Consider the following 10567-nt stretch of genomic DNA (forward strand, 5'->3'; position numbering starts at 1 on the left):
AAATGTACCACTTAAGAGAATATAATTTTGCAAATTAGCTTCTGGAAACTTGCTTTTTGGCAAAATGATGTTTAGAAAATGTACCTGCAGCCAATAGTATGTGATTCACAAAATCCACAAAAGACTATCAAATGTTTCATTCATCATCATCTCAAGGTCAAAAAACTATTAATTTACTTGATGTAAGAGTTCTACACTTCAAAACCAAGGTTTGCTAAGACAACACTTTCCAAAGCTTAATCTACATTTCTTTGCCTATTATTTTGCCACAGGGGGAAAACATGTAATATTCAGTTGTTAAAACAACTGGGAAAGACAAGTTTTAAACTGTGATAACATGTGTATTTAGAATTTTGTCAGGGCACATTTCTGATTTGGAGGTCAAGAAAAGTTTGGGTTCACAGTTTATAATCCCTTTTTATGGTAAATCATAGACATATATGTAGAAACACATTCATACCTCAAATCATCTATTTATTCAGTATGGGATTTTATTTTTTATTTCCTATCATCAAGTATCTCCTGTTGACAAGGATTAATTGCTAAGAAGCTCATTACCCTCAAGGGAATGACTTCTGGCCAAGAAAAAACAAAGCAGAGAGATAAGAGAGCTTGTGCTTCAAATTTTCTGGCTATTACGTGAATGGATCCTCAGTTCCCTAATCAAGATGAAACAATCCAGTGGACGGGAGTTTAAACAAACTCTGGGAGACAGTGAAGGACAGGAAAGCCTGCCATGCTGCAGTCCATGGGGTTGCAAAGAGTCGGACATGACTTAGCAACTAAACAGCAAGAGGAGAGAAACAGACCTAATCACAAACACAATGAAGGAAATGGAAAATTGCACTGTAAACATTTCTGCCATGTAACCAACCAACAAATGTCAGAGGTGCAAAATCTTGATGGAAGCCCCTTATTGTTCATTTTATGGACGATATCTCTCTTCTTGTCATAGTAATTTGTTTACCCTATGGATTTGATGGTAACTTTTCTTCCTAACTTATCTTCCCTGGTGGCTCAGACTGTAAAGCATCTGCCTACAATGCGGGAGACCCAGGTTTGATCCCTGGGTCTCCAGGGATCGAACTTATCTTATCTCCCTAACTTATCTTCCCTGGGTTGGGAAGATCCTCTGGAGAAGGAAATGGCAACCCACTCTGGTACTCTTGCCTGGAAAATCCCATGGACGGACTGGGCTACAGTCCATGGGGTCACAAAGAGTTGGACACGACTGAGCAACTTTACCTTTCTTCCTAAGGGACAGTTCCTCATTATTTCCTTTAAAAAGTTGACTTCTTTAAGCTTTTCTAAATTATATAATCACCCGCTTTTTAATCTTTGTGGGGAAAATCCAAAGCTCAAATAAGACTTACTTGGGTTTCAAAGTATGTTGGAACAAAGGCTAGTTTTTTTTTTCTGAGTACTTTTATGAGAGTCATTTGTGAAAATTCATACATGACTTATAAGCAATTTTTTTAATTGAGGTAGAGTTATTTTACAATGTTGTGTTAGTTTCTGTTGTCCAACAAAGTGAATTAGCTCTATGTATACATATATCCCCTCCCTCTTGGGCCCGCCTCCCACCCACACCCATCCCATCCATCTAGGTCATCAGAGAGCAGCGAGCTGAGCTCCCTGTGCCATAAAGGAGCTTCCCACAAGCTATCTATTTTACACATAGTCAGTCAGTTCAGTCGCTCAGTCATGTCCGACACTTTGTGACCCCCATGGACTGCAGCACGCCAGGCTTCCCTGTTCATCACCAACTCCCTCAGCTTGCTCAAACTCATATGCATGGAGTCAGTGATACCATCTAACCATCTCATCCTCTGTCCCCTTCTCCTCAGTGGATGAGAACTGATAAGCAATTATAGTAGTGATAAGCAAAACACATAGCAGTGATAAGCAAAACCCAGTAGAAATAAGCAATTTTTAGAATCTTCCTTATAATTAAAAGAGGCAGTTTGTAAAGAAACATGAGAGGTGACTATGTCAATCCAGCTTGTTTTCATTTGCTTAAGTAAATAATGAGTAACTTTTCACTCCTTGACCAACCAGCCACAGGGCTTCATATTTGTGAGTCTATATTCAATAGTGATGAATGTATTCTATTGCTGCTGATGCTGTAAGTTGCTTCAGTTGTGTCCGACTCTGTGTGACCCCAGAGACGGCAGCCCACCAGGCTCCCCCGTCCCTGGGATTCTCCAGGCAAGAACACTGGAGTGGGTTGCCATTTCCTTCTCCAATGCATGAAAGTGAAAAGTGAAAGTGAAGTCGCAGAGTCGTGTCCGACTCTAGTGACCCCATGGACTGCAGCCCACCAGGCTCCTCCGTCCATGGGCTTCTCCAGGCAAGAGTACTGGAGTGGGGTGCCATTGCCTTCTCCGATGTATTCTACTACATAACCCCAATTTTTTGTCTGGTTTTCCTTCATAGGAAGTACCAAGAATTTCTAAAATAACTGGAAAGAATTAGGTAGCAATGAGGTATTTTTTCAAAATAATCGTAAATTCTTCCCATCTCTGCACTCATCACATCACAGTGTGATGACTTAACAAAAAGATGCTGCAGATTCTTCTAGATAGCAAACTCTATTTCTCCATTCTTTAAACTAAGGGTGGCTGCGTGACTAGCTTTGACCAATGGGACATCAGTGAAGGTTGACACAAAGAGAGACTTAAAAAGCGCTGGCACCTCCAGGCTTCTCTGCCCTGGTGCTCTTAACAGCCCTCTGCCACTGTGTGACAAGCTCAGGTGAACTTCTAAAGAAATCACAAGCCTGTGGAATAAGGTCATCCTTGTAGTTGAAGCTGAGCTCCCAAACAAAGAGTCCTCCCAAGAAGATCACACAGCCTTCCCTGATCACAAAGACTGCCCCCAAAGCCCAAACAGATTGCCAACACACAGAATTATGAACTAAGTCATGTTTTTAAGCCACTAGTTTCAGAGGCGGTTTACTACATAGCAAAAGTTAACTGAAACAAGCAATTGGTCTCCCCAGTTAGTTAGAATGTAGTGCTTACAAGGAGAGGGTCAGAGTCTAGAATTTTTAAAGAGACAAATTCCTCAATAACCATGATCTGTGACCTTAAAAAAGTGGAAGGGCCATAGTGGGAGGCAACACTGAGCTCTAAATCTTTGTAATAAAGTATGACCTTTGAAATCACATGGATCTGGGTCAAATCCTGGTTCTACTATACTAATTTGAGCTTTAAACTTCATTTCACTAAGATCAGATTCTTCATGTATAAAATACAGATACGTGGGTGATAAAACCTATCTCATAGGAATGGTACTTGGAATAAGTGAGAGAGTATCATCTGTTGGTATGGTGCCTGATAAAAAGAGCAATTATTTAAATTGTAGTTGCTGCTGCTGCTAAGTCACTTCAGTCGTGTCCGACTCTGTGCGACCCCATAGACGGCAGCCCACCAGGCTCCCCCGTCCCTGGGATTCTCCAGGCAAGAACACTGGAGTGGGTTGCCATTTCCTTCTCCAAATTGTAGTTACACCATCACAAATATAACAAAACTGAGCAGCCACAGAGAAAGACTACAAATATTATAAGGTTCCTTTGCAAGTGACACAACAGCGAGGTGTATGCTGAGTTCCCTGGAAACTGCTCACATCCTTGGCTCTTCAAGAGAATATCAGACTTTATTTGATGGCCATGTTCAAGTGATCTCTCCACTAGGCTGTGAAGTCTTTAACCCTGTGCCAAATCGAATCCCTTCCCCTGCTCTCTCCACAGATGCTCAGTGACTTTATACTATGCGACTTCCCCACTTAGGCACCTAGCAAATGTATCTTCATCTAAGCAGATCACCCACTCTATGGGACTGATTTCCTGTTCTATTCCTGTCTACTAACGCATTCACCCTGACCCCTCATTCATCAAATCCTAGTTCTATTGCAGAAATGAAGAAAATAAATCTATCATAATACTGATAATAAAACATAAATTTGATATTATAGAATAGGGTTGGCCACAAAGTTTGTTCAGGTTTTCATACAGCCCTTTTGGCCAGCCCAATACCATTCCAAATGCTGTTCCAGGGGACATATCTTTACACTTTTAAGTGGTTTTTAGAAATCCATGTCTTTGGGCTGGAAAGCTGGAGGCCTCAGGTAGGCTTGGGAAGGCAGGGCTCAGGCCCTCCATCTTTAAATATCTCATATTTTGTTTTAGAATCCCTTTGCCATGGCCCCCTGTCATTCTGAATTCTGAGATTTCAGTCAGCAAGGAAATCCATGTGAAAAAGAGTTGTACTGTGAAAATATCCACAACAATCCTGCCAGATAAAATGTTTTTTTGGTGTGACCTCCACTTGACTATAATAAATACAATTTACTAAGGAAGTTGCCAATGAATTTAGAGATTGCTTATAGTGTTAAAAGCCCCCATGCCAAAAAGCTTTCAGGTAGCTGTCCCTGATTTCTTAAAGCATATTGACATATATATATATGTATATAAATAAAAACAAAGAGAATATACATATATATTATGAATGGCAGTAAATTCTTAACTAGAGTTTTTGACATCCCTCTCCCTGTCTAAAAGTGTTTCTACTATATTTAACACAATATATATTCCAGCAAGCAACAAGGCTGAGGAAGAGGGAATTCTGGAGAAAAGCTGTATGGAAGAGAACCAAAGCAAAAAATGATATCCAACCTCTTCCCACCATCTCAAGGGTATTTCACGCTGGATTCCAAATGAATATCTAATTGGAAACAGCCGTGAGCAAAGCAGAAACTGGACTCGGATGCTTTTTAATTCCGCTGGCATGGTACCTGAGTTCCCAAGCCTGCCCTTTTGTTCTCACCCAGTGGGGAAAGCCAAGGCCAGACCCACACCCAGCCGGGCTGCTCAGCCCCGCAGCACAGAGTGAGGCCAGGAGAGCCCCGAGGCTCACGTACCTGCCAGCTGGCCACACAAATGCACTATCTAGAGCTCCAGCCAAAAATCACGGTTCCAACACACAGCCCCAGGAGAGGTCCTGTGAGGATAAAAACTGACCTGGAAAAGTAAGCATATTGTTAAAGCCTATCAAGGCATTCACTAGGTTCGTGAGGACTTCTGTTCATATTAATTTGCAGGACAGAAGTGAGAACCCTGTGGGAATGAGATGGATTTCAAGTCTAGGGTAAAAAGCTGCAAAGCAGGAAGTGAATTCCAGGGAAACAATAAAAGCTCTATTGTCCAGAGTTCTGAACAGCTGAGGGGATTAGTCACTGGGTTCCAGACCTGGGACAGGGTAAGGGCCTGTATCTTAGGCCCTTCGAGTGGCCATAATGAAATGCCTTAGGTTGGGTGGCTTAAACATAGAAATTTGATTTCTCACAGTTCCAGAAGCTGGAAAGTCCCTTGACCTGAGTGCCAGGCAATTTAGCTTCAGGTCCTGGTCAGAGAACTTTCTGGCTTGCAGACAATCATCTTTTTGCAATGTCTTCACATGGCAGAGAGAGGGAGAGCTCTCTGATCTCTTTTTATAAAGCCGCTAATGCTATCATGCCAACAAAGGTCCGTCTAGTCAAAACTATGGTTTTTCCAGTAGTCATGTATGGATGTAAGAGTTGGACTATAAAGAAAGCTGAGCACTGAAGAATTGATGCTTTTGAACTGTGGTATTGGACAAGACTCTTGAGAGTCCCGTAGACTGCAAGGAAATCCAACCAGTCCATCCTAAAGGAAATCAGTCCTGAATATTCATTGGAAGGACTGATGCTGAAGCTGAAACTCCAATACTTTGGCCACCTGATGCGAAGAACTGACTCATTGGAAAAGACCCTGATGCTGGCAAAGATTGAAGGCAGAAGGAGAAGGGGACGACAGAGGATGAAATGGCTGGATGGCATCACCAACTCGATGGACATCAGTTTGGGTAAACTCAGGGAGTTGGTGATGGACAGGGAGGCCTGGTGTGCTGCAGTCCATGGGGTCTCAAAGAGTCGGACAAGACTGAACTGAACTAATCCTATCATGAGGACCCACCCTTATGATCTCATTTAAATTTAATTATCTTCCCAAGACCCCACCTTCGAATACCAACACAATGAGGACTAGAACTTTAACATATGGATTCTGGGGGGACATAAGTCAGTCCAAAGAAGCCTAGAACATCTTATGCCAGAAAATAAGGAAAAGCTTAAAAGAAGGATGTGTTAAAAGAATACAAAAGATAACATGACTGGGTTCTCACTGGCCAATCAGGGATGAGTAAAGAATAAAAATGAATAATGATAATAACAAATTAGAACTTACTGAGTATAATAATATTCCATAAGCCCACATATAAATATATAAAGGAATAAACTGAAAGTTTGACAATGAGATGGGCTTCCCTGGTGGTTCAGGTGGTAAAAAAAATCTGCCTGCAGAGACCCAGGTTCGATCTCTGGATTAGGAAGATCCCCTGGAGAAGTGAATAGATACCCACTCCAGTATTCCTGCCTGGAGAATTCCATGGACAAAAGAGCTTGAAGGGCTGCAGCCCATGGGGTCGCAAAGAGTTGGACACAGCTGAGTGACAAATGCACAAATACTCTCAAAGTACTTTCCTACGAAATATTTATGTTGGGTGAAGGCATCACCTTTATCAAGTGATCAAAGCACCTGAAGCCATCACCTTTATCAAGTGATCAAAGCAAATATCACCAGAGGTGGGACAAATGAAAACCAGGCACCACCTGAAATGATGCCAGGAAAGTGAGCACAACATGACTCTAATCTCATCATAAAGAAACAACAAACAAACCCAGATTGAGAGACATTCTAAAAAATGAACCAACCGGTAATCTTCAAAAGTGCCAAGTTATAAGATCAAGATAAGACTGAGGAATGCCTGACACTGAAGGAGACTAAAGAGACATGACAATTAAATGAAACAGGTGATTCTGACCCAGATCTTTTTGCTACAATTGGCAAAATTTGCATAGGGCCTCTAAATTACAGTTGTAATGTACTGATGTTAATTTCCTGATCTGCATCATTGCAGTGTGACTATGTAAGAGGAAGTCCTTGTTTTTAGGACCTATCAAAGTACTTGAGCTTGATGGGGCATTAGGCAGGCAACATACTCTCATATGGTTTCAACAGAGTCTATGGACATTGCCAAATGTGTCTGAGGATTGGGATCCAGGGGGAAAATGGTCTCGAGCTGAGAACCATTAGACTAACCCAACTGGAATACCTGGGCTCCATTTAAATGTCTTCAGACTTCTGCTGTAAAACTACCAGGACACTATCGACTTTGCAGGAAGTTATATAATAAGAAATATAAAGACAGATAGAGCAATAAATTCTCTTAATTACCCAACATGTTAACTGCTTCTCCCTAATATATATAATATCAGTTTTGGGGGAATGTCTTGTCCAACTTCTTCATTCTACATAAGAAAAAGAATCAGTCTCTTTTCCTACTTTTTGATAGCATCTATGAGACCAAAATAGGCTCAGAGCAGAGCACTGGGCTCAGTAAGATTTCCTCCAGGACATTACAAAGGCCTCCTTCTGGTGTATTGGCATAGGACAGCCTACTAGTTTTAGCTTTCAGTTCAGTTCAGTTCAGTTCAGTCGCTCAGTCATATCCAACTCTTTGTGACCCCATGGGCTGCAGCTTCCCTGTTCATCACCAGCTCCCGGAGTTTACTCACTCAAGTCCATTGAGTCGGTGATGCCATCCAACCATCTCATTCTCTGTCGTCCCCTTCTCCTCCTGCCTTCAATCATTCCCAGCATCAGGGTCTTTTCCAATGAGTCAGTACTCTGCATCAGGTGGCCAAAGTATTGGAGTTTCAGCTTCAGCATCAGTCCTTCCAATGCATATTCAGGACTGATTTCTGTCTGAGCCACCAGAGATATTTACTCAATAATATATCTATTTGCTCAACATTACATTGTTAGGTACAGTGAAGATGTCTGAGTCAGAGTTTTCATATTTTAGTGAGTAAACCATACCCGAAAGGCTAAGCTAGATCACAAAAACCCCAGTGCTGACAGCAAGTATCCAAGAATGTAAAGCAAAATAAATAAATAAAAATCTGGACATAATTTGGTTAAGAGAAAGAGATTATAAAAGAGTAAAGTCCTGGGACAAAAGCTTCAGTGTCATAAGAATAGACTCTCTGTTATGGACTGGATGTCTTTGTCACCCCAAAATTCATCCACTGAAGTCTTAACCTCCAATGTGATTGTATTTGGAGATAGGACCTTTGGGAAGGGCTTCCCTAATGGCTCATTGGTAAAGAATCTTCCTGCAATGCAAGAGACACAGGTTTGACCCCTGAACCGGGAAGAACCCCTGGAAAAGGGAATGGCTACCCACTCCAGTATTCTTGCCTGGAGAATTCCATGGAAAGAAGAGCCTGGCAGGCCCCAGTCCATGGGGTCTCAAAGAGTTAGACTGAGTGACTAACACTTTCACTTCACCTTTGGGAGATACTTAGGTTTAAATGAGGTCATCAATGAGGCACCATGATGGGATTCAGTTCAGTTCAGTCGCTCAGTCATCCAACTATTTGCGACCCCGTAGACTGCAGCACGCCAGGCCTCCCTGTCCATCACCAACTTCTGGAGTTTACTCAAATTCATGTCCATTGAGTCGGTGATGCCATATAGCCATCTCATCCTCTGTTGTCCCCTTCTCCTCATGCCTTCAATCTTTCCCAGCATCAGGCTCTTTTCAAATGAGTCTGTCTGCTCTTCGCATCAGGTGGCCAGAGTATTGGAGTTTCAGCTTCAGCATCCCAACATGATGAGATTAGTGCCCTCCTAAGAAAGCCTTTTACTGTGTGGATCACAATAAACTGTGGAAAATTCTGAAAGAGATGGGAATACCAGACCACCTGACCTGCCTCTTGAGAAACCTATATGCAGGTCAGGAAGCAACAGTTAGAACTGGACATGGAACAACAGACTGGTTCCAAATAGGAAAAGGAGTACGTCAAGGCTGTATATTGTCACCCTGCTTATTTAACTTATATGCAGAGTACATCATGAGAAACGCTTGGGCAGGAAGAAGCACAAGCTGGAATCAAGATTGCCGGGATAATTATCAATAACCTCAGATATGCAGATGACACCACCCTTACGGCAGAAAGTGAAGAATAACTAAAAAGCCTCTTGATGAAAGAGGAGAGTGAAAGAGTTGGGTTAAAGCTCAACATTCAGAAAACGAAGATCATGGCATCTGGTCCCATCACTTCATGGGAAATAGATGGGGCAACAGTGGAAACAGTGTCAGACTTTATTTTTCTGGGCTCCAAAATCACTGCAGATGGTGACTGCAGCCATGAAATTAAAAGATGCTTCCTCCTTGGAAGGACAGTTATGACCAACCTAGATAGCATATTCAAAAGCAGAGACATTACTTTGCCAACAAAGGTCTGTCTAGTCAAGGCTATGGTTTTTCCAGTGGTCATGTATGGATGTGAGACTTGGACTGTGAAGAAAGCTGAGTGCAGAAGAATTGATGCTTTTGAACTGTGGTGTTGTAGAAGACTCTTGAGAGTCCCTTGGACTGCAAGGAGGTCCAACCAGTCCATCCTAAAGGAGATCAGTCCTGGGTGTTCATTGGAAGGACTGATGCTAAAACTGAGACTCCAATACTTTGGCCACCTCATGCAAAGAGTTGACTCCTTGGAAAAGGCTCTGATGCTGGGAGGGATTGGGGGCAGGAGGAGAAGGGGACACCAGAGGATGAGATGGCTGGATGGCATCACCGACTCGATGGACCTGGGTTTGAGTGAACTCCGTGAGTTGGTAATGGACAGGGAGGCCTGGTGTACTGCAATTCATGGGGTCGCAAAGAGTCAAACACGACTGATCGACTGAACTGAACAAAACTGAACTGAAGACGAGGAAGCTCTATCTCTCTTAGGTCTATCTCTGTCTATCTCAGTGTCTGTCTCTCTTTCTCTCCCAGGAAAGAACATTTGATCACACAGCCAGGATGCAGGAAAGACCATATGAGCACACAACAAGAATGAAGCTGTCTGCATGCCAGGAGATGGGTCTTCACCAGGAACCAAATGTACTGGTACTTTGACCTTGGACATCCTGGTCTCCACAGCTGTGAGAAATAAATGTTTAAGCTACCCAGTCTATGGTATTCTGTTACAGCTGCCGGAGCTGGCAAAGACACTCTCCTTCCACAGTCTCTAAACTTTGTATACCTTCTGTCCTTATCACTGTGAGTCTGCAGCGCTGTGTACGTCTCCTGCGCTCTTACAGAATGAGAAAGGCCATATGGCTACCTTTATTCTTATAACAACATTACTGGCTTTTATGTCAAGTGACCTTTTCTTGGCTCACAATGTGGAATGCATATGGTACAAGCAGCTTACAACCCCCTGTTAACAAAGCTAATGAAGTGAACATTGGTCTCTTAATTTTATTTGCCTTTTCATTTTCTCAACATCAAGGAAAAGAAAATTAGATCAAAATTAATGTTTAGGCTCAAGAGACACTGGACTTCATGCCTACTCTCTTTATTACTCCAAATGTAATTAAGCATGTTGACTTCAGTAAATGTACCTTCTGCTATGCATGCATCGATTTCAACAG

At 42.3% G+C, this 10567-nt stretch overlaps 1 long non-coding RNA gene across 1 annotated transcript; it reads left to right on the forward strand.

The window, feature by feature from the left end:
- The first annotated feature begins 6772 nt into the window (after window positions 1–6772).
- On the forward strand, window positions 6773–10100 carry LOC129630025 (uncharacterized). The gene is made up of 2 exons (XR_008703471.1): window positions 6773–6891; window positions 9927–10100. It is a non-coding gene; the product is annotated as an uncharacterized LOC129630025 (long non-coding RNA).
- Window positions 10101–10567: the final 467 nt, after the last annotated feature.

This window comes from Bubalus kerabau, chromosome 16 (genome assembly GCF_029407905.1).
Source record: "Bubalus kerabau isolate K-KA32 ecotype Philippines breed swamp buffalo chromosome 16, PCC_UOA_SB_1v2, whole genome shotgun sequence".
NCBI lineage: Eukaryota > Metazoa > Chordata > Mammalia > Artiodactyla > Bovidae > Bubalus > Bubalus kerabau.